This window comes from Somniosus microcephalus, chromosome 27, assembly GCF_052327205.1.
Source record: "Somniosus microcephalus isolate GS21.2 chromosome 27, FLI_Smic_1.0, whole genome shotgun sequence".
NCBI classification, from domain to species: Eukaryota; Metazoa; Chordata; class Chondrichthyes; order Squaliformes; family Somniosidae; genus Somniosus; species Somniosus microcephalus.
The window spans coordinates 38,901,820-38,921,906 of record NC_141013.1 but is presented as its reverse complement, the minus strand read 5'-3'; positions in this window follow the sequence as shown (position 1 = coordinate 38,921,906).

Below are 20,087 nucleotides of genomic sequence, written 5' to 3'. Positions count from 1 at the left end.
GGGGGGCTATTTAAAGGCAGCCTCTTCCTGGCTTTTTCTGCGGTAGACATTTTTGCACCACTCATTCTGACAGAGAGAGAGATTCTGAGAGAGAGAGAGAGACTTCTGCATAGAGTCAACGCTGTGTGAAATAGTTTTGCTACTGAGCATCACTTTGCAGGTACTTATGGATTTGACCTTCATTACTTCAATTACCAAGAGACTATGGGGGCTGCACTGATTCGGGACATCGTCCTGCGCCTGCAGAATCAGAGGGAACAGAGACGCAGAGAGAGAGTGGCAATCATGGCCAGGCGGAGGAGGGCCAACAGGCCTCTGCACAGGAGACCTTACCCTCCCAGGGTATTTCAGCAACAATTCACCTACATTCATCCGTCTGAGGAGCAGTGTTTGCGCAGGCTGCGCTTCAGCAAGGAGGTGGTCACTGAGCTCTGCCACCTGCTGCAGCCAGATCTGCAGCCTCTACTGAGGACCAGGACGTCTCTGTCGGTGGCAGTGAAGGTAACAGTGGCTCTCAACTTTTATGCCACCGGCTCCTTTCAAGCAGCTACTGGGGACATCGCCAATATCTCCCAGTTCGCGGCCCATTGCAGTAACCGTCAGGTCTCAAATGCCCTCTATAAAAGGAGACGCCTGTACATCTCTTTCCAAATGACCCGGGCCAAATAGCATGAACGCGCATTGGGCTTTGCGAGGATAGTGGGCTTCCCCATGGTGCAGGGCGCCATTGAATGCACGCATGTGGCATTGCGGGCACCACATGAGAATGCAGAGGTTTTCCGAAACCACAAGGTGTTCCACTCCTTAAACGTCCAGTTGTTCTGTGACCACAGACAGCTGATACTCGCTGTCAATGCCCGCTATCCTGGCAGCAGCCATGATGCTTTCATCCTGCACCAGACTGCTGTGCCAAAACTTTTCCAGGCACCGCATCAGCCAAGTGGTTGGCTCCTCGGGGACAAGGGTTATCCACTGTACACCTGGCTGATGACACCGCTCCAAAACCCCAACACCCCTGCTGAGCTGTGGTACAATGAGAGCCATCTCGCCTCCAGGAACATCGTTGAGCAGACGATCGGCATGCTCAAGCAACGGTTCCGCTGTCTGGACCACTCAGGAGGAGCCCTGCAGTACTCGCCTGAGCAAGTCTCCCTCTTCATAGTTGTGTGCTGCATGCTTCATAACCTGCCAATCCTCAGGACCCAGCCAATGCCACCAGGCCTTGGAGCACCACCAGAGGAGGAGGAAGAGGAGGGGGATAATCAGCAGCACCAAGGCGGGAGGGAGGCCCACAATGTTGAAACTGCAAGGGCCGTCCATCAATGGCTGATAACAAGCCGCTTCTAGGCCCCTACTGAGGAAATGGCTTCTGGCATGGAGAACAACATGAATGAAAGCAACCCACAACCCCAAAGCCGCCCAAGACAGCAATGATTCCAAAGGCCAAACCTGTACATTTTGAATACAAAAACTTTCTTATTTTACAAACTCTGTGTCATTTCTTCATGACAAACTAATAGAAACAAACACAAAAAATCATGAATTAACATAACTGGTTCTCACAACCTGGAAATAATGTCCAAAACACTAAACAAAAGTTTGAACATGAACCTCGGCCTTTAATAAAAAATTGACCAACATTTCGTCACACCTCCTACTTTTTGCCCTTCGAGGGTGATCTCCTTCCCTTGCGCACTTCCCCTCTTCCCACCCTACTGCTCCTCCATATGGGGCCCCAGTGGCTGTAGCAAGGCTGGTGGAAGGCTGCTGATTGTCAGAACCTGAGACTACAGATGCCCTTGAAGGACGACCTCTACCAGCTCTGGGCCTGGAGGGCCCGGCTGCAGATTGCACCAACTCTGCATGGGCGGCAGCAGTCTGGGCTACAGGCTGTGCAATGGGGAAGTGACAGAGGTGGCAGCAGGAATGCTGTCATCTTGAGAGAGGACAGCACCTCCCTGCTCAACCGACACACTGGCACTCCCACGGTTCAGTACCTTAGCCTCCGGAGCAATCTGCTGGAGCACAGATTGCTGGCCTGCTGCAGCTTGGTGAGAGCCCCGGGGAAATGTGTCCAAACCAGCGACAATGGCAGCAGTCAGTGCTTGCGTAGCCTCAATCTGAGTCTGCATGAGAGCAGTCTGAGATGGGATCACGGCAGCCAGTGACTGAATTGCAGCATTAAACATTAGCGTGGCATCCGCCTGTGCTACAGCGAAGTGCTCCACACTCCTTGCCAGTGCATCAATGCATTCGGGCACCCTTCCCACTGCACCCATGAGCTGAGTGTGCATGTCCACCGCCTGGGTGTTCATTTCAGCAACGAGCCGCTCCTCCTCTGCGTCCAGTGCAGCAGGACTCACTGGCCTACTCTCCCTCTGGGGAGAAGGCCCCCGAGCTTCCCGTTGCACATCGCGTTACTGCAGCCCGCTGGGCCCTGGAGCTTCACACTCATCAGACCCTTCCCCCCTGCTCTCCTCCAGGAAGACGTGTTCCCAGTGTGGGCATGGGCTTCCTCGGGAGAGGGTGGCGCTGATGCTCCAGCTTCCTCTTCCTCCTCGCCTGCGGCTTCACTCCCACTGGCAGCTTCAGGGCCTGTCTCCTCAACTGGTGAATCACCATCTGAAAGCAGGGAGGTACAACAGTGGCTTTAGCGTGAGGACACGGGGGCAGTAAGGGAGGAAGGAGTGCAGCGATTTAGTAAGTTGGATTGAAAGTGTCAAAGGCTGGTGTTGTGAGGGACAAGTGGAATGAGATAGGAGAAAAAGGTGATGACCTTACCATTGCTGTCCCGAACAGGGTCGACCTCTCCAGGGGCGACGGGACCGATCACCTGACTTGCCACAATCCTGTGGACGCGCGCCTCAAGATCGCTGAGGGGTTGCAGCTGAGGTCGCCCTCCACCCATCCGTTGCTGCTGTCTCCTATTATGAGTTAGCTCGGCCTGCAAGAAAAAGGATGATGTCTGAGTAAATTTACAACCATGCTCTTGCCTGATGTGCCTCCCATAATTGAATAGCCCTTAATGTATGCAGCCATGATCTTGCCTGATGTGCCTCCCATAATTGAATAGCCCTTAATGTATGCAGCCATGGTCTTGCCTAATGTGCCTCCCATAGTTGAATAACCCTTACTGTATGCGAAGTGTGGAATGTGCGTGTGTGTTTCATGAGAGGGCCATAGGTGTTGATGAGTGTTGGGCATTGGGGTTTTAAGACCCTCTGGCCATAGAGTGAGGTTGAGATGGAGGGATGGTGAGGTATTGAAAAAAAGCCACTCACCCTGATGTCCCGAGTGAGGTGGTTGAACTTTTTGCGAAATTGAGTATGGGTCCTGGGCACCATGCTCCTGGAGGGGACGTGCTGAGCCACCTCCCTCCACACTCTTCTGTAGTCGTGCGGCAAAAGCCTCCTGCCACTCTCAGGGTACAGTATAGATCTTCTGCGCTCCACCACGCCAACCAGAGCCTGCAAGGACCACTCGCTGAAGCGCTGAGCTCGTTCTCTCACCCTCTCCATAGTCCTTGGCTGGAAAATGTAGGCACAGGTCTCTCCAGGCCAAGATTCAAGGCTCCAGTAAGCAGGGTGTGGCTGGAGAGCAAGATTGACCCTCCCCTTTAAGAACTGTCCGGCGCCAGTGTGTCTGTGTTCCATCGCTAACTGACATCACCTGCGCTGCGCCCACGCTCTGACTTAGCGCCTCGAGTGCGCCTGCTGCCCTTGTCCTTCTAGGCGGTTGATGTCGCGGGTTTGGGAGGTGCTGCCGCAGAAGTCTTGGCGAGTTGCTGCAGTGCATCTTGTAGATGGTACACACTGCAGCCACAGTGCATCGGTGGTGGAGGGAGTGAATGTTTAAGGTGATGGATGGGGTGCCAATCAAGCGGGCAGCTTTGTCCTGGATGGTGCTGAGCTTCTTGAGTGTTGTTGGAGCTGCACTCATCCAGGCAAGTGGCATCAGGAACAGGCAAATACAGAAGAAATATGGAACAGGTTATTTGAATTAGTTTCCATTCTGTGGTGATCTCTTTCTCAGAGGTATCAGAACTTAATAATTGGATTTCTTACCATTAATTTTTTTAAATATGTAACACTAATGTTAGAACTAAAATGCTGACAGATTTCAGACAGAATCCATTTCATCTGTCCTTCGCCTGCTCTAGACCAGTTATCTCATCTGAAGCTACTCTCTGGGCCGGTTCCATCGCTTCGTTGCTATTCAAGAAGTTACAGTCAGTATCTTTCAGATCACAATCCTCAATCACTGCCCTGATGTAGTCTGTGCTATCTGCCACCTTCTGAAAGGGTAGTTCTCCACGTACAGCAGGCACCTCAATGCACTGGAGAGGTACCACCAACGCTGCCTCAGCAAGATCCTGCAAATCTATTGGCAGGATAGGTGCACCAACGTCAGTGTTCTCACTCAGGCCAACATACCCAGCATCGAAGCTTTGACCACGCTCGATCAGCTCCGATGGACGGGTCACATTATCCGCATGACCAATACGAGACTCCCAAAGCAAGCGCTCTACTCGGAGCTCCGGCACGGCAAAAGAGCCCCAGGTGGTCAGAAGAAACGCTTCAAGGACACCCTCAAAACCTCCTTGAAAAAGTGCAACATCCCCACCGACACCTGGGAATCCCTGGCCCAATACCGCACAAAGTGGAGGAGAAGCATCCGGGAAGGCACCAAACACCTTGAGTCTCTTCGCCGGGAGCAAGCGGAAGCCAAGCGCAAGCAGCGCAAGGAGCGCACATCAACCCAAGCACCCCACCCACCCGCCCCTTCAACCACCATCTGCCCCACCTGTGATAGAGACTGTAGGTCCCGCATTGGACTCATCAGTCACCTGAGAACTCATTTTTAATGTGGAAGCAAGTCATCCTCGGTTCCGAGGGACTGCCTAAGAAGAAGAAGAGTTCTCCACGGTCAAACTTCTTCTGTAATCTTGTTTCAGGAAAGCTTCTTTTCTGCTCCACTTTCTGAGTTTCTACACTGTGTGTCAGGGTCGCCAACCCTCCAGGCTTGTCCCGGAGTCTCTAGCCATTAAAGATTGATCTCCAGGACACTGCTGCCACCAACAGGGCTTGACAGGGTAGATGCAGGGAAGATGTTTCCTCTGGCTGGGGAGTCTAGAACCAGGGGTCACAGTCTCCAAATAAGGGGTCGGCCCTTTTGGACTGAGATGAGGAGAAATTTCTTCACTCAGAGGGTGGTGAATCTTTGGAATTCTCTACTCCAGAGGGCTGTGGAGGCTCAGTCATTGAGTATATTCAAGGCTGAGATCAATAGATTTTTGAATATTAAGGGAATCAAGGGATATGGAGATAGTGCAGGAAAGTGGAGATGAGGTAGAAGATCAGCCATGATCTCATTGAATGGCTCGAGGGGCCGAATGGCCTACTCCTCCTCCTATTTCCTATGTTCTTATGTAACCCAGGAGCAAAATCATAAAGGCATTAAAAAAAAGTGTGTTTTCTTTATGTTCTTTGAATACCATTGTTTATTAGTTATAGAAATATTGGCGATGGTGAGAAAGGCTGTTTGACAAGCAAGAATCATTCAATCAGGTAACAAAGAGTTTGTTGCTTTCCAAATGGTGTGGGAAAGTGGTGCATCATAAGGATGGACGTGTCAGGCAACCAATGGTGGTAGTGTGGGGGCGGGGCTGTTGGATGGAGAAGTCATGTGATGAAACCTCCTGGAGTAGGTCCAACCAGAGTTGGCAACCCTACTGAAAGAAAGACTTGCATTTCTATAGCGCCTTTCATGACCACCAGACGTCCCAAAACGCTTTACAGCCACTTTTTGAAGTGTAGTCACTGTTGTAATATAGGAAACATGGTAGCCAATTTGCGCACTGCAAGCTGCCACAAACAGCAATGAGATAATCTGTTTTTGTGATGTTGATTGAGGGATAAATATTGGCCAGGACACCGGGGAGAATTCCCCTGCTCTTCTTCGAAATAGTACCATGGGATCCTTTACGTCCACTTGAGAGGGCAGACGAGACCTCGGTTTAACATCTCACCAGAAAGACGGCACCTCCAACAGTGCAGCACTCCCTCAGTACTGCACTGGAGTGCCTGCCTAGATTTTTGTGCTCAAGTCTTTGGAGTAGGACTTGAACCCACAACCTTCTGACTCAGAGGCGAGAGTGCTACCCACTGAGCCATTGGTTACTGTGCAGCAGAACCTGGTATCCGCGGACACGCTGTGTAATGCAGAGACCCAGAGTGCAAGGCTAGGGACCAGACCCTGTGTTTGCCTCACTGAAACTGTTTGGCCTGAACAACATCTTTTTCAATTCCTCAATTCTAACCAGGGGGTACTAGAAAGGCTGGCTGTACTTAAAATAGATAAGTCACCAGGACCAGATGGGATGCATCCAAGGATGCTGAGGGAAGTGAAGGAAGAAATCACGGAGGTACTGGCCATAATCTTCCAATCCTCCTTAGATACGGGGGTGGTGCCAGAGGACTGGAGAATTTCAAATGTTACACCCTAGTTCAAAAAGGGTGTAAAGATAAAACCAGCAACTACAGGCCAGTCAGTTTGACCTCGGTAGTGGGGAAGTTTTTAGAAACAATAATCAGGGACAAAAGCAACAGTCACTTGGACAAGTGTGGATTAATTAAGGAAAGCCAGCACGGATTTGTTAAAGGCAAATGGTGTTTAACTAACTTGATCGAGTTTTTTGATAAGGTAACAGAGAGGGTTGATGAGGGCAATGTGGTTGACGTGGTGTACATGGATGTCCAAAAGGCATTTGACAAAGTGTCACAAAATAGGCTTCCCAACAAAGTTGAAGTCCATGGAATAAAAGGGACAGTGGCTGCTTGGATACAAAATTGGCTAAGTGACAGGAAACAGAGAGTAGTGGTGAACAGTTGTTTTTCGGATGGAGGAAGGTATACAGTGGTGTTCCCCAAGGGTCAGTTCTAGGACCACTGCTTTTCTTGATATATATTAATGATTTGGACTTGGGTGTACAGGGCATAATTTCAAAATCTGCAGATGACACAAAACTTGGAAGTATAGTGAACAGTGAGGAGGATAGTGATAGACTGCAAGAGGACATAGGCAGGCTGGTGGAATGGGCGGACACGTGGCAGATGAAATTAACACAGAAAAGTGAGAAGTGATACATTTTGGTAGAAAGAATGAGGAGAGGAAATATAAACTAAATGGTACAATACTAAAGAGGATGCATGAACAGAGAGACCTGGGGTATATGTGCACAAGTCGTTGAAGGTGGCAGGGCAGGTTGAGATGCAGTTAAAAAAGCTTACGGGATCCTGGGCTTCATGAATAGATGCATAGAATACAAAAGCATGGAAATTATGATGAACCTGTATAAAACACTGGCTCGGCCTCAACTGAAGTAGTGGGCTGGATTTTCTGAATGGGAAGCTTTTGGAGGTGGGACTCCCACTTGTTGGGTTTCAATCCCGCCTCCATCAGCTTCTGGCCAACCAGTGTGATTTTCCCTTGATTGACCTTGTTAAGCCCGCCCGGTGGGCGTAGTAGGCCAATTAGGGGGAAGTCACTGACAGTGTACGTCAATCTGACAGTATGACGTGTCATCTGTCAAGAATTTTTGAAAGAAGAAATGTCATCGTTTGACAGCTCTGTGAAGCTGTCAAACACTGACATTCTGTGTAGTTTGATGAGTCCTTGTGTTCAGGACTCATCAAACCTTTCTACTTTGCAGAAATCAGCTGGCTGTTGTATCGGAGGATGTAACTGCCAGTCTGTGATATCTACAATGGATCTTGTCAGGGACTCCAGCTCCATAACGGCTGAAGGTTGTAGATAGAAACAAAGGTAAGTTAACATTTTCTAAGACTTTACACTCACCTCACATACTTACCACTCCACACTTGCACCCATCACTCACCTCTACATCGCACTTTCAGACCCCTCCGACCCCTGTAGATCTCCTACTCGATGACTCCACCCCGGTGGGGAACCCCAGGTCGGGAAGCCCGCACTTCACAACGAAAAATGGGGATAATCCTACTTTCTGCCTGTTAACTACCTGTTAACAGGCAGTTAATAGGCTGTAATCCCTTCCAGCCTCCAAGGAGACAGGACCCGGGGCAGGACGGCTTCCCGCCTCCTGGCAAGAGGGCACGGAGGTGGATTGGGGGCGGGTTTGTCACCCGCCCCCAAACTCTGCAACTTTCCCGGCAGTCGCGCCTCCATACCCGCCTCCTCGGGGCTGAGAAAATCCAGCCCATTGTGTCTAATTCTGGGCACCACACTTTAGAAAGGATGTCAAGGCCTTAGAGAGGGTGCAGAAAAGATTTACGAGAATGATTCCAGGGATGAGGAACTTCAGTTACGCGGATAGACTGGAGAAGCTGGGATTGGTCTCCTTACAACAGAGAAGAGTGAGAGGAGATTTGATAGAGGTGCTCAAAATCATGAGGACAGAGTAGATAGAGAGAAATTGTTCCCATTGGCAGAAGGGTCGAGAACCAGAGGACACAGATTTAAGGTGATTGGCAAAAGAACCAAAGGTGACGTAAGAAACAGCGAGTGGTTAGGATCTAGAATGCACTGCCTGAAAGGGTGGTGGAGGCAGACTCAATTATGGCTTTCAAAAGGGAATTGGATAAGTACCTGAAGGAAAAAATTTTACAGGGTTACGGGGAAAAGGCGGGGGAGTGGGACTAGTTGAAGTGCTCTTGCAGAGAGCCGGCACGGGCTCGACGGGCCGAATGGCCTTCTTCCATGCTGTAACCATTCTATGATCCTATGATACTGCCTGCTCACCCTTACTGATATCCCCACTTTCTAATGCTGTAACAGTACCCTTTAATACATAGGAGCAGGAGGAGGCCATTCAGCCCCTCGAGCCTGCTCTGCCATTCAATTAGATCAGGGCTGATCTGCATCACAACTCCATTTTCCCGCTTTTGCTCCATCCCCCTTGATACCCTTACCCAACAAAAATCTATCGATCTCAGTCTTGAAAGTTGCTTCTGACCCCCAGCGTCCAGAGCATTTTGAGGGAAGGAATTCCAGATTTCAACCATCCTTTGTGTGAAAAAGTGCTTCCTGATTTTGCTCCTGCATGGGATAACTCTAAGTTTAAGATTTTGTCCCCTTGTTCTTGATTCCCTCACCAGAGAAAATAGTTTATCTGTATCTACCCTATCGAACCTTTTAATATTTTAAGCACCTCAATTAGATCACCCCACAATTGTCCATACTCAGGGGAATCTTCTTAGGCAGTCCCTCAGAACCGAGGATGACTTGCTTCCACATTAAAAAATTAGTTCTCAGGTGACTGATGAGTCCAATGCGGGGCCTACAGTCTCTGTCACAGGTGGGGCAGACGGTGGTTGAAGGGGCGGCTGGGTGGGGTGCTTGGGTTGACATGCACTCCTTGCACTACTTGCGCTTGGCTTCCGCTTGCTCCCAGCGAAGAGACTCGAGGTGTTCGGTGCCTTCCCGGATGCTTCTCCTCCACTTTGTGCGGTCTAAGGCCAGGGATTCCCAGGTATCAGTGGGGATGTTGCACTTTTTCAAGGAGGCTTTGAGGGTGTCCTTGAAGCATTTCTGTAATGTATATACCTTTAAGGGGGGAACTATTTTTTACAGCTCATGTATACTGCAGTACCGGCAGTGACCACACCTGTATATAGCACTGAGTAGTAATCTGGACAGATCAGTTCCAGTGTGAGCCACGTTGAGTAAACACCTGTTGTACCGTTCTCCTGCAGTCTGTGTCTTATTATACACGGACACAACATTGGCGACAAGGCAAGTTCGAACCTACCTGCAACTCTGCATCACCTCCCGGGGATTCGTTCCTGGAGGTCAGTGGATTGGAGGTCAAGGCCAGAGACTCGGGCGTCGACCACGGGCAACCGCCCAGTCATCCAGCAGGGACTCGAGAATTGCGGGGGAGGCTGTCGAGAGCCAGGCTTGGCTTTCCAGTCGAGGTGGTCCAGCGAAACGGGCTGGCAACAGGTAGTGCGCAGACCCTTCCCGGACAGCGGTGGGCTACAGCCCGACCGAGCGGCACAGCAAAGGGCCGAGCAGCGTCGACGGGGGAGAGAGAGAGAGGGCAGAGCGCACAGGGTGCAGCCGGTGTTCAGGGGCCGAGCAGCGTTGAAGAGAGGGAGAGAGAGATGCGCAGAAACCCGCAAGGCGCCGCCATTGCCACGAGGACCGCTGAGAGCGGCGTTGGCAACAGTGCAGGAGAAGCGCGCGAAACCTACAGGGCGCCGCCATTGCCACGAGAACCGCTGGGAGCGGCGTTGGCAGCAGCGGGGGAGGAAGGAAAGCGCGGGAGACGCCATTTTAAGCCATTGGGAGATGCCATTTTAAACCACACCCAAAATGCCGAAGAGTGGCAGTATCACCGCATTTGACAATGAAGTCGAAGATTGGACTACATATGTCGAACGAATAGAGGTATACTGCAAGGCAAATGAGGTGTCAGATGACAAGAAAGCATTGGTATTGTTAAATTTAATGGGTGCAAAGACGTATGGTTTATTACGAAATCTAGTAACCCCAACGAAGCCAATGGAAAAGAGTTTTGAAGACATAGTAATGATACTAAAGGAACATTTAAACCCCACACCGCTGCTGATAGCAGAAAGATTCAAGTTTCACAAACGGAACCAGCATAAGGATGAAAGCAATGCTGATTATTTAACAGAACTGCGCAAACTATCGAAACACTGCCAGTTTGGAGCGGGACTGGCAGATACCTTAAGGGACAAGTTTGTGTGTGGGCTTCAAAGTGAAGGAACACAGAAATGGCTTTTATCTGAAAATGACCTTACGCTGGAAAAGGCTTTCAGCATTGCGGTATCATATGAAGCAGCAGCACGGGGCGCTGCAGAGATACAACAGAGACCGCAAGAATATGGCACAAATGAAATGTCATATAGAACAGAGAAGTGCTATCACTGCGGCAGAACAACACACGACCAGAATGATTGCTGGTTCAAAGACAAAGTGTGCAGACAGTGTGGAAAAGTAGGACACATAGCACGAGTCTGCAGGTCGGGAAAGAAAACCAGCAATAAGAAACCTACCAAAGAAAAGTACAAGAAGGTACATAAGATGACGGAGAATAGTTCAGACGAACAAAAGAGTGATAAATACTCCGAAAGCAGGGAACTGAGTTGTCTGAAACTACATAATGTGATCACAACGGAGGATCACCGAACTATTTGGGTCACTCTCAAGATAGCAGGAGCCCAGGTAAAGATGGAATTGGACACAGGATCAGCCCTAACATTCATAAACCGACGGGACTACGAGCGGCTATTCTCAAACATACCCTTGAGAGACACAAAAATTATTTTGAAGACGTACACGTGGCAAAAAGTCTACCCCAAAGGAAAAATAAGGGTGACCGTTATATATAACGGTAAGGAAACACCAAAACTAGACCTGTATGTATTGCAAGATGGAGGACCACCATTACTGGGACATGAATGGATCCGGAAAATACAACTGGATTGGCATTCCATACAGGCACTGACTGTGGCTGACAAAAAGGATGACGACGTCACACCTGGGCGACTGTCAATGATCCTAACCGACGCAAAAGAAGTGTTCCAGCAAGGACTCGGAACACTAAAAGGCATGACAGTGACGATTAAAATTGAAGAAAACGCAAGCCCAAAATTTTTTAAGGCCAGACCAGTACCTATGCGATCCGCCCAGCCGTCGAGGCAGAGCTGGAGAGTCTGGAACATTCAGGTGTACTGTCCAAGGTAGACTGGAGCGAGTGGGCTACACCCATCGTCCCTGTGATGAAAAAGTCATTGAGCAGCACGCCTGGGGAACCAAGGAAGGTTCGCATCTGTGGGGACTTTAAGGTAACAGTGAACCCGGTCCTTCACACCGTACAATATCCACTTCCGCGGATTGAAGATATTTTCATAGAAACATAGAAACATAGAAGATAGGAGCAGGAGTAGGCCATTCGGCCCTTCGAGCCTGCTCCGCCATTCAACGAGATCATGGCTGATCATCCAAACCCTAGCACCCAGTCCCTACACTGATAGCCATCCCACCCAAGCCCTATCCCCGTAACCCTGTAACCCCACGTATTTAATCCCCCCTAACACTAAGGGTCAATTTTTATCATGGCCAATCAACCTAACCTGCACATCTTTGGACTGTGGGAGGAAACCGGAGCACCCGGAGAAAACCCACGCAAACACGGGGAGAATGTGCAAACTCCACACAGACAGTCACCCGAGGCCGGATTTGAACCTCGCTATCTGGAGGGAAACGCTTCACTAAGATTGATCTGGCCCAGGCGTATCTGCAAATGGAGGTAGAAGAAGCATCAAAAAAATACCTCACAATCAACACCCATAAAGGTCTCTACCAATACAACCGGCTGGTATTCGGGGTAGCATCAGCTCCGGCTATTTGGCAGAGGGCAATGGAACAAGTCCTGCAAGGGATCCCAGGGACCCAGTGTTATTTGGACGACATCCTGGTCACGGGCGAAAATGACAGTGATCACCTTGCCAACCTGGAGCAGGTGCTCACTAGATTGCAGGAATATGGGCTCCGAGCTAACCGCCCCAAATGCGAGTTTTTTAGAAAACAGATCTCGTATTGTGGACACGTTATCGATAAAGAGGGGTTACATAAGTCCCCAGAGAAGATTGAGGCAGTAGTCAAGGCTCCAGCACCGGAAAATGTGTCACAACTGAGGTCGTTCCTCGGGCTGGTAAACTACTACCATAAGTTCTTGCCAAATTTGTCTACAATACTACACCCACTGAACACCCTACTGCAAACTGGGGTGCCATGGAAGTGGAGTGACGAATGTAGACGAGCTTTCCAGAAGAGCAAAACACTAATCACATCAAAAGAGGTATTGGCCCAATACAACCCGGCATTACCAATTCGGTTGGCATGTGATGCGTCACCCTAAGGCATTGGAGCGGTGCTGTCGCACAAATTCTCGGCCGGCTCAGAGAGGCCAATAGCCTTTGCGTCACGATCAATAACCTCAACCGAGCGTAACTCCGCCCAGATTGACAGGGAGGCCCTCAGCCTAGTGTGGGGAGTGAAAAAGTTCAATCACTATCTGCACGGGCAGAAATTCACCTTGCTGACTGATCACCAGCCTCTTGTCTCCATTTTTAATCCGAAGAAGGGCGTTCCGGTGATGACTGCACAACGACTACAAAGATGGTCACTTTTTCTAGGGGCGCACCACTATGAGATTGAATATAAGGGCACGAAGCAGCATGGAAATGCTGATGGGCTACCACGCCTGCCACTGCCTACTGTGGAGGAAGCACCAGCAGTGGATCCTGTTGAAATATTCCATTCGACTATAGTTGAATACCTACCGGTAACTAACACTTGTATCGAAAAGGAAACCCAAAATGACCCAACACTGTCTCGGGTATATGATTTGACGGTGAAGGGATGGCCAGCACATGGCGACTCACTGTTGCCAGCATACTCGACAAGGAGAGAACAGCTGTCAGTGTGCCAGGGGACCTTGATGTGTGGATCCCGAGTGGTAATTCCACCCAAGTTAAGGGATAGAGTGCTCAATGAGCTTCATGAGGGTCATCTGGGAGGGGTAAAAATGAAAAGCCTAGCCAGGGCTTATGTGTGGTGGCCGGGAATCGATAAACAAATCGAGGACCTGACCAAGAGCTGCTCAGGATCCCAGAAAGTCCAAAATGCACCACCACAGGTCCCTCTACACCCATGGGAGTGGCCCTCATCTCCATGGCAACGGATGCATATTGATTTTGCTGGTCCATTCATGGACTCAATATTTTTAATAGCCGTGGATGCGCACTCGAAATGGCCTGAGGTCATCAAAATGTCCTCCACCACCACGGAGAAAACTATTGCAGTCCTACGGACCATTTTTGCCAGGAATGGCTTGCCAGAACAGATTTTCTCCGACAACGGACCACAGTTTGTGTCCAAAGAGTTCCGGAGGTTCTTGAAAAAGAATGGGGTAAGGCATTACACATCCGCCCGTATCATCCAGCCACAAATGGATTGGCTGAGAGGTTCATACAAACCTTTAAGAAGGCAATAAAGGCTATGTACAATGACAACATTCCGCTGCAGCACAAGGTGGACAATTTCCTGTTCGCCTACTGGAATGCGACACATGCAGTCACCAACCAGGCCCCAGCCATGGTGTTCTTTAACGGAAGGTTAAGATCGCGCCTGGATTTGCTCAGACCAAACGTACAAAGAGATGTTGAGAGTAAGCAATTCCAGCACATCCATGAGAAGCCAACAAGGAGCTTCAATGTAGGGCAACCAGTCTTGGCCCGCGACTACCGAACAGAAGAATGGCAGCCAGGAACGATATGCACACGGCAGGGCCCACTAATGTACACAGTGGACGTTGGGGAGAGCATCGTGAGACGCCATGCTGACCAGATCCTAGAGTCACAGGAACAAGTCAACCCCATGCCTCGCCCATACGTACCTGGTGATGAGCCCGACGTACAGGTCGCATCTACCCCAGAAACAGTAGCATCGGAAGCTGATGAACCAACCGACGACAGGGGGCCAGAATCGACTCCGCACCAAGAGCAAGACACTCAGGAAAGGCGCTATCCAGAAAGGATCAGGAAGCCTCCCCAAAGACTGAATATACAAATAGACTATTTTCAGCTAATGTTGCATGTTAAAAGTGTTAACTGTAATTAGTTTGATATTTAATTGTTAAATGAGTGTTATGGTACTGTTAATCTAAAAGGGGAGGAATTGTAATGTATGTACCTTTAAGGGGGGAACTATCTTTTACAGCTCATGTATACTGCAGTACTGGCAGTGACCACACCTGTATATAGCACTGAGTAGTAATCTGTACAGATCAGTTCCAGTGTGAGCCACGTTGAGTAAACACCTGTTGTACCGTTCTCCTGCAGTCTGTGTCTTATTATACACGGACACAACAATTTCCTCTGCCCACCTGGGGCTCTCTTGCCGTGTCGGAGCTCCGAGTAGAGCACTTGTTTTGGGAGTCTCGTATCGGGCATGCAGACGATGTGACCCATCCATTGGAGCTGATCGAGCGTGGTCAAAGCTTCGATGCTGGGGATGTTTGCCTGAGCGAGAACACTGACGTTGGTGCGCCTATCCTGCCAATGGATTTGCAGGATCTTGCGGAGGCAGCGTTGGTGGTACCTCTCCAGTGCTTTGAGGTGCCTGCTGTACATGGTCCATCTCTCTGAGGCATACAGGAGGGCGGATATCACCACTGCTCTGTAGACCATGAGCTTGGTGCTGGGTCTAGTCGGGTCTACAAGCCTAGTCTATGCAATCTGTCCTCATAATTTAACCGTCTCAGCCCCGATATAATTCTATTGAATCTGTGTCCCCTCCAAGACCGATATATCCTTCCTAAGGTGCGGTGCCCTGACGCAGTTACTCCAGATGGGGGTCTGACCAAGGCGCTGTGTAACTGAAGCATCATTTCCTCCACTTTGTATTCCAAAAAACACCCTGAAAACACTGAGCGGATCCTCTGTGAGCAGGGTTAGAAGCTGCGTGGGAAAATCCCCCGTTGGATTTCAAATCCAACATTAACAACTCCTGTGACCACAGCTAGTTTGCACATAGGAGTGTAGTGGCAAAGAGTCTGGCCCCCAGCTGCAGTCCAATAGTAGAAGCCTCCTATAAATCACCAACCCCATAAAACACCCTTTCATTGCCAGAGGTGTTGTCCCACTGATCTTGGAGCTGTAATATTTCCTCTCACTAACTTGCAACATCCACTCCCAATACAACGAGGAAGCAGTAAAGCAATCTTGAAGATGTGGCCTGCCTGTTGGCTTGCAAGTACTTACTGATACTTAAAACTCTCTAGATAACAGCAAACAGTGACATTTGAGTCATTTCTTTTCCCAGTTACTGCACAAACATTTTCCGTGTGAAGAGGTTTTCTTTAAAAATAAACACATTTAATGTAACAAGTTTCTCACCTCGGATTTAAAATGCTCATCCTCGTTTTCAAATCCCGCTGTGGCCTCACCCCTCCCTATTTCTGTTACCTCCCCCAGCCCCACAACCCTCCGAGATCTCTGTGCTCCTCCAATACTGGTCTCTTGAGCATCCCCGATTTCCATCGCTCCACCATTGCCGGCCGTGCCTTCAGCTGCCCAGGCCCTAAGCTCTGGAATTCTCTCCCTAAACCTCTCCGCCTCTCTACCTCTCTCTCCTCCTTTAAGACGCTCCTTAAAATCTACCTCTTTGACCAAGCATTTGGTCACCTGCCCTAATTTCTCCTTATATGGCTCAGTGTCAAATTTTTGTTTTATAAAACTCCTGTGAAACACCTTGGAATGTTTTACTACATTAAAGGTGCTATATAAATACAAGTTGTTGTTGTTGTTGAATATGTTGAGGCAAATTTTCATCTTCACCACATGGGCAGGAATCTGGTGGAGCAGATTGTCCACTTGTTACGGAACCCTTCTGATTTTCATTCACCTGAAGGGGAGTGGGTAGTGGGGAAGTGATGGGGTAGGGGATACAATAAATGCAAGGGGTGGGGCAGGGGGAATTACTCGTGATTGGGGAAGGGGGATGGTAAGAGAGTTCCCGAGGGCCACATTTTCCTTGCCAACCCACCCCAAACGTAACCTGCTGCCATAGGTGACTCCTTTCCCTGCCACACCACACCACCAACAGGAAAGAAGACAAGTAAAATGCGGCGAGAAGGAAAGAGAGGAGTTAAGGGGAGAGCAGCAGAGATAGAGAGGGGCCTATTCCGACATTTGGCACAAACCAGGTGGTCAACAGGCGGAGCGAGCCCATTGTTGCGGTCTGAGCCATTTTGAGGATCAGGCCTCACTCGCATCAATCCAGCAAAGCTACACACCAATCCGGTGCGCCAATGGAGCTCGCTGGTTTGGGGGTGTATGCAATTGGCTGGCTTCTACACCAAGATGGGGACTGTAACATCTTGTGGTAACTTACATTTACATAGTGCCTTTCACATCCTTGGGACATAATAAATGTTTCCCAGCTAATGAAGTACTTTGGAAAGGTAGTCACTGTTGTAATGTAGGAAACGCGACAGTCAATTTGCACACAGCAAGCTCCCACAAACAGCAATGAAATAAATGGCCAGATAATGTTTTAGGGATGTTGGTTGATGGATAAGTATTGACCAGGGCACCGGGAAAACTCCCCTGCTCTTCTTCGAATCATGCCATGGGATCTTTTACATCCACCTGAAAAGGCAGAAGGGGCCTCGGTTTAACGTTTCAAGTTTAACATCTCAGTAGCATCACTGACAGTGCAGCACTCTCTTAGTACTGCACTGGAGTGTCAGCCTGAATTATGTGCTCGATCCTGAAGTGGGGCTTGAACCCACAACCTTCTGAATCAGTTTGGACCGGGGGTGGGGGGTGGGGTGGGGGGAAAGGCAATACGGGGAGGGGATGGTCACGCACGTGCCAGTAAAATAAAAGATTAAAATGGTTTTGCCGCATGCTTTTGTACCTCAAAATTGCACTCCGGGTCCTATGTATGTTGTAGAATCCTGATTTGCAAATTAAAAGTGGTGTCCCACCTGAAGTAGTTGAGCACTACGGCTGCCCATCTAAAGGCCTTTACCAAGATGGCGGCCGGAACCCTGGCGTACGTAACCCGATGCCATTTTCAGGCCACTCACAGCGTTAAAGTCAGCCCCAGCAACACAAAGAAAGAAAGAAAGACTTGCATTTATATAGCGCCTTTCACGACCACCGAATGTCTCAAAGCGTTTTACAGCCAATGAAGCACTTTTGAAGTGTAGTCACTGTTGTAATGTGGGAAACGTGGCAGCCAATTTGCGCACAGCAAGCTCCCACAAACTGCAATGTGCTAATGACCAGATAATCTGTTTTTTTTATGTTGGTTGAGGGATAAATATTGGCCAGGACACCTGGACAAAGACATCAGAGACTAATGGCCATGTACTCTCACTAACCATGTGCAAACAACCAATATATAACATTGCAGTGACTTCCTGTTTGTCACATCTTACACTGCCCACCAGTCCCCATCTACACCGGGCAAGTAGCAATAACCATTTTCCAGCACCACAGCAGTCAATTATAAAGGCACCACACGCAATGTATTGAGCGCACCGACTATTCCAGGCAATTCAAACAGCTTTTCACACCTCGCTAACGTGCGATGACCTTAATTATTTCGTCCACTCTACTTACCGCTTTAAAAGCTCCACTGATTTCAGGCAAATTGAAGTGTTAATTAAATGTCTTTCAGCTTGTCCCGCTGACTGTTCACTTGGTATGTAGGCTCTGAGTGCCCAAGTGCTGCAGTGTAGGCGGACATTGCTGCTGTTTGTATCGGGATGGGAACTGCTCATTGTCGAGGCTCGAGGATTACTGTCCTCGCTTCTCTTTAAGATGTTGATGACTGTTGATGTTGCCGGAAGCTTGCGCCTTGATCCAATTTTGGGCCAGGCACTGAAGCACGACTGGCACTGTCTTTATTTGGCACTTCCCGGTTTCACTCTCCACCACAAATTGAGGGCAAATCGCGTTAGCACCAACACGTCCACTATATTCGATGAGGACTGTAACATCTTGTGGTAACTTACATTTACATAGAGCCTTTCACATCCTCGGGACATAATAAATATTCCCCAGCTAATGAAGTACTTTGGAAAGGTAATCACTGTTGTAATGTAGGAAACGCGACAGTCAATTTGCGCACAGCAAGCTCCCACAAACAGCAATGAAATAAATGACCAGATAATGTTTTAGGGATGTTGGTTGATGGATAAGTATTGACCAGGGCACTGGGAAAACTCCCCTGCTCTTCTTCGAATAGTGCCATGGGATCATTTACATCCACCTGAAAAGGCAGAAGGGGCCTCGGTTTAACGTCTCAAGTTTAACATCTCAGTAGCATCACTGACAGTGCAGCACTCAGTACTGCACTGGAGTGTCAGCCTGAATTATGTGCTCGATTCTGAAGTGGGGCTTGAACCCACAACCTTCTGAATCAGCACTGAGCCAAGGCTGACATTTTGATTGCTTCTAGTAGGTGACACTGTGGCAAAACCACCAATGAACTCCTGTACAAACGCATAACTGTCTTTAAACCAATGTTACAGCATCTATGTTCGTTTGCTGAGTGTAAACAGGCTTTCTGTAAAAGCCCTGAAACAACGCGATGGCGTCATCACGTTGGTCACGTGATGCCCCGAACGGCGGGAAATGTGATGACGCCGTGACGTCAGAGAGTGGGAGGTCCTGAGTTCAGACCTCGTGGAACAAGCTGCTGTATAGACCTGTTTGCTGTTGCTCCTGTATGTTTTTGTTTTGTTCACTTGTTTAAATAAATTCGGTTGATTTACTGAACTGACTCGACCTCAGTGATTCAGTTAGGAATCCGTTGATTCCTACAACACTGTAATGCCTGCAATTCAGTCCTCCAGAAAGAGGTGGCACTGTGGTGCGGAGTTGCCCAGAGCCACCCACTTTGGCCTGTTACAACAAACACAGCTAAAAGCACACCAACTAACCATGAGTAAGGAAAATGGGAGATTCGTGAGTGATTATATTAAAAGTCTTGCATATAGCATGCACTTCCTGTATCACCCTTACTTCCTGTAACACTTTCCCGTCACATTTTGCCGCTAACACCCCTACTGTTATAGAACAGCGAATCCTATCACTCATCATGAGCAATGCCACAGGAGATTGACAAGTATTGTATTAGCCTTTGAACTTTGGCTTCAAGTCCCGTGTAGTTGAAGCCTTGGGATGACCCATTTAGCTACAATGTATGAAGAAAAATAGCATTAAGATTTTAAACGTTATGTAATTCTCCACAATGTAAAATTGTATAAATAGTTTTTTTTATAGAATATTAATCTAACACATTTATCATTAGTGATTAATCTGGCAGCTTGGCAACTGAAATATGCACAATAATCACAAAAAGCATCGTAACCTAAATATAACTGAGATAAAATATTAAACACATAAAAAACTGTTACACAGTGACATTTGGAAACTGTGATGGGTACAGGAGATTACAATAAGAGACAGCAGCAGAATGAATGGTAATCTATAGATTAG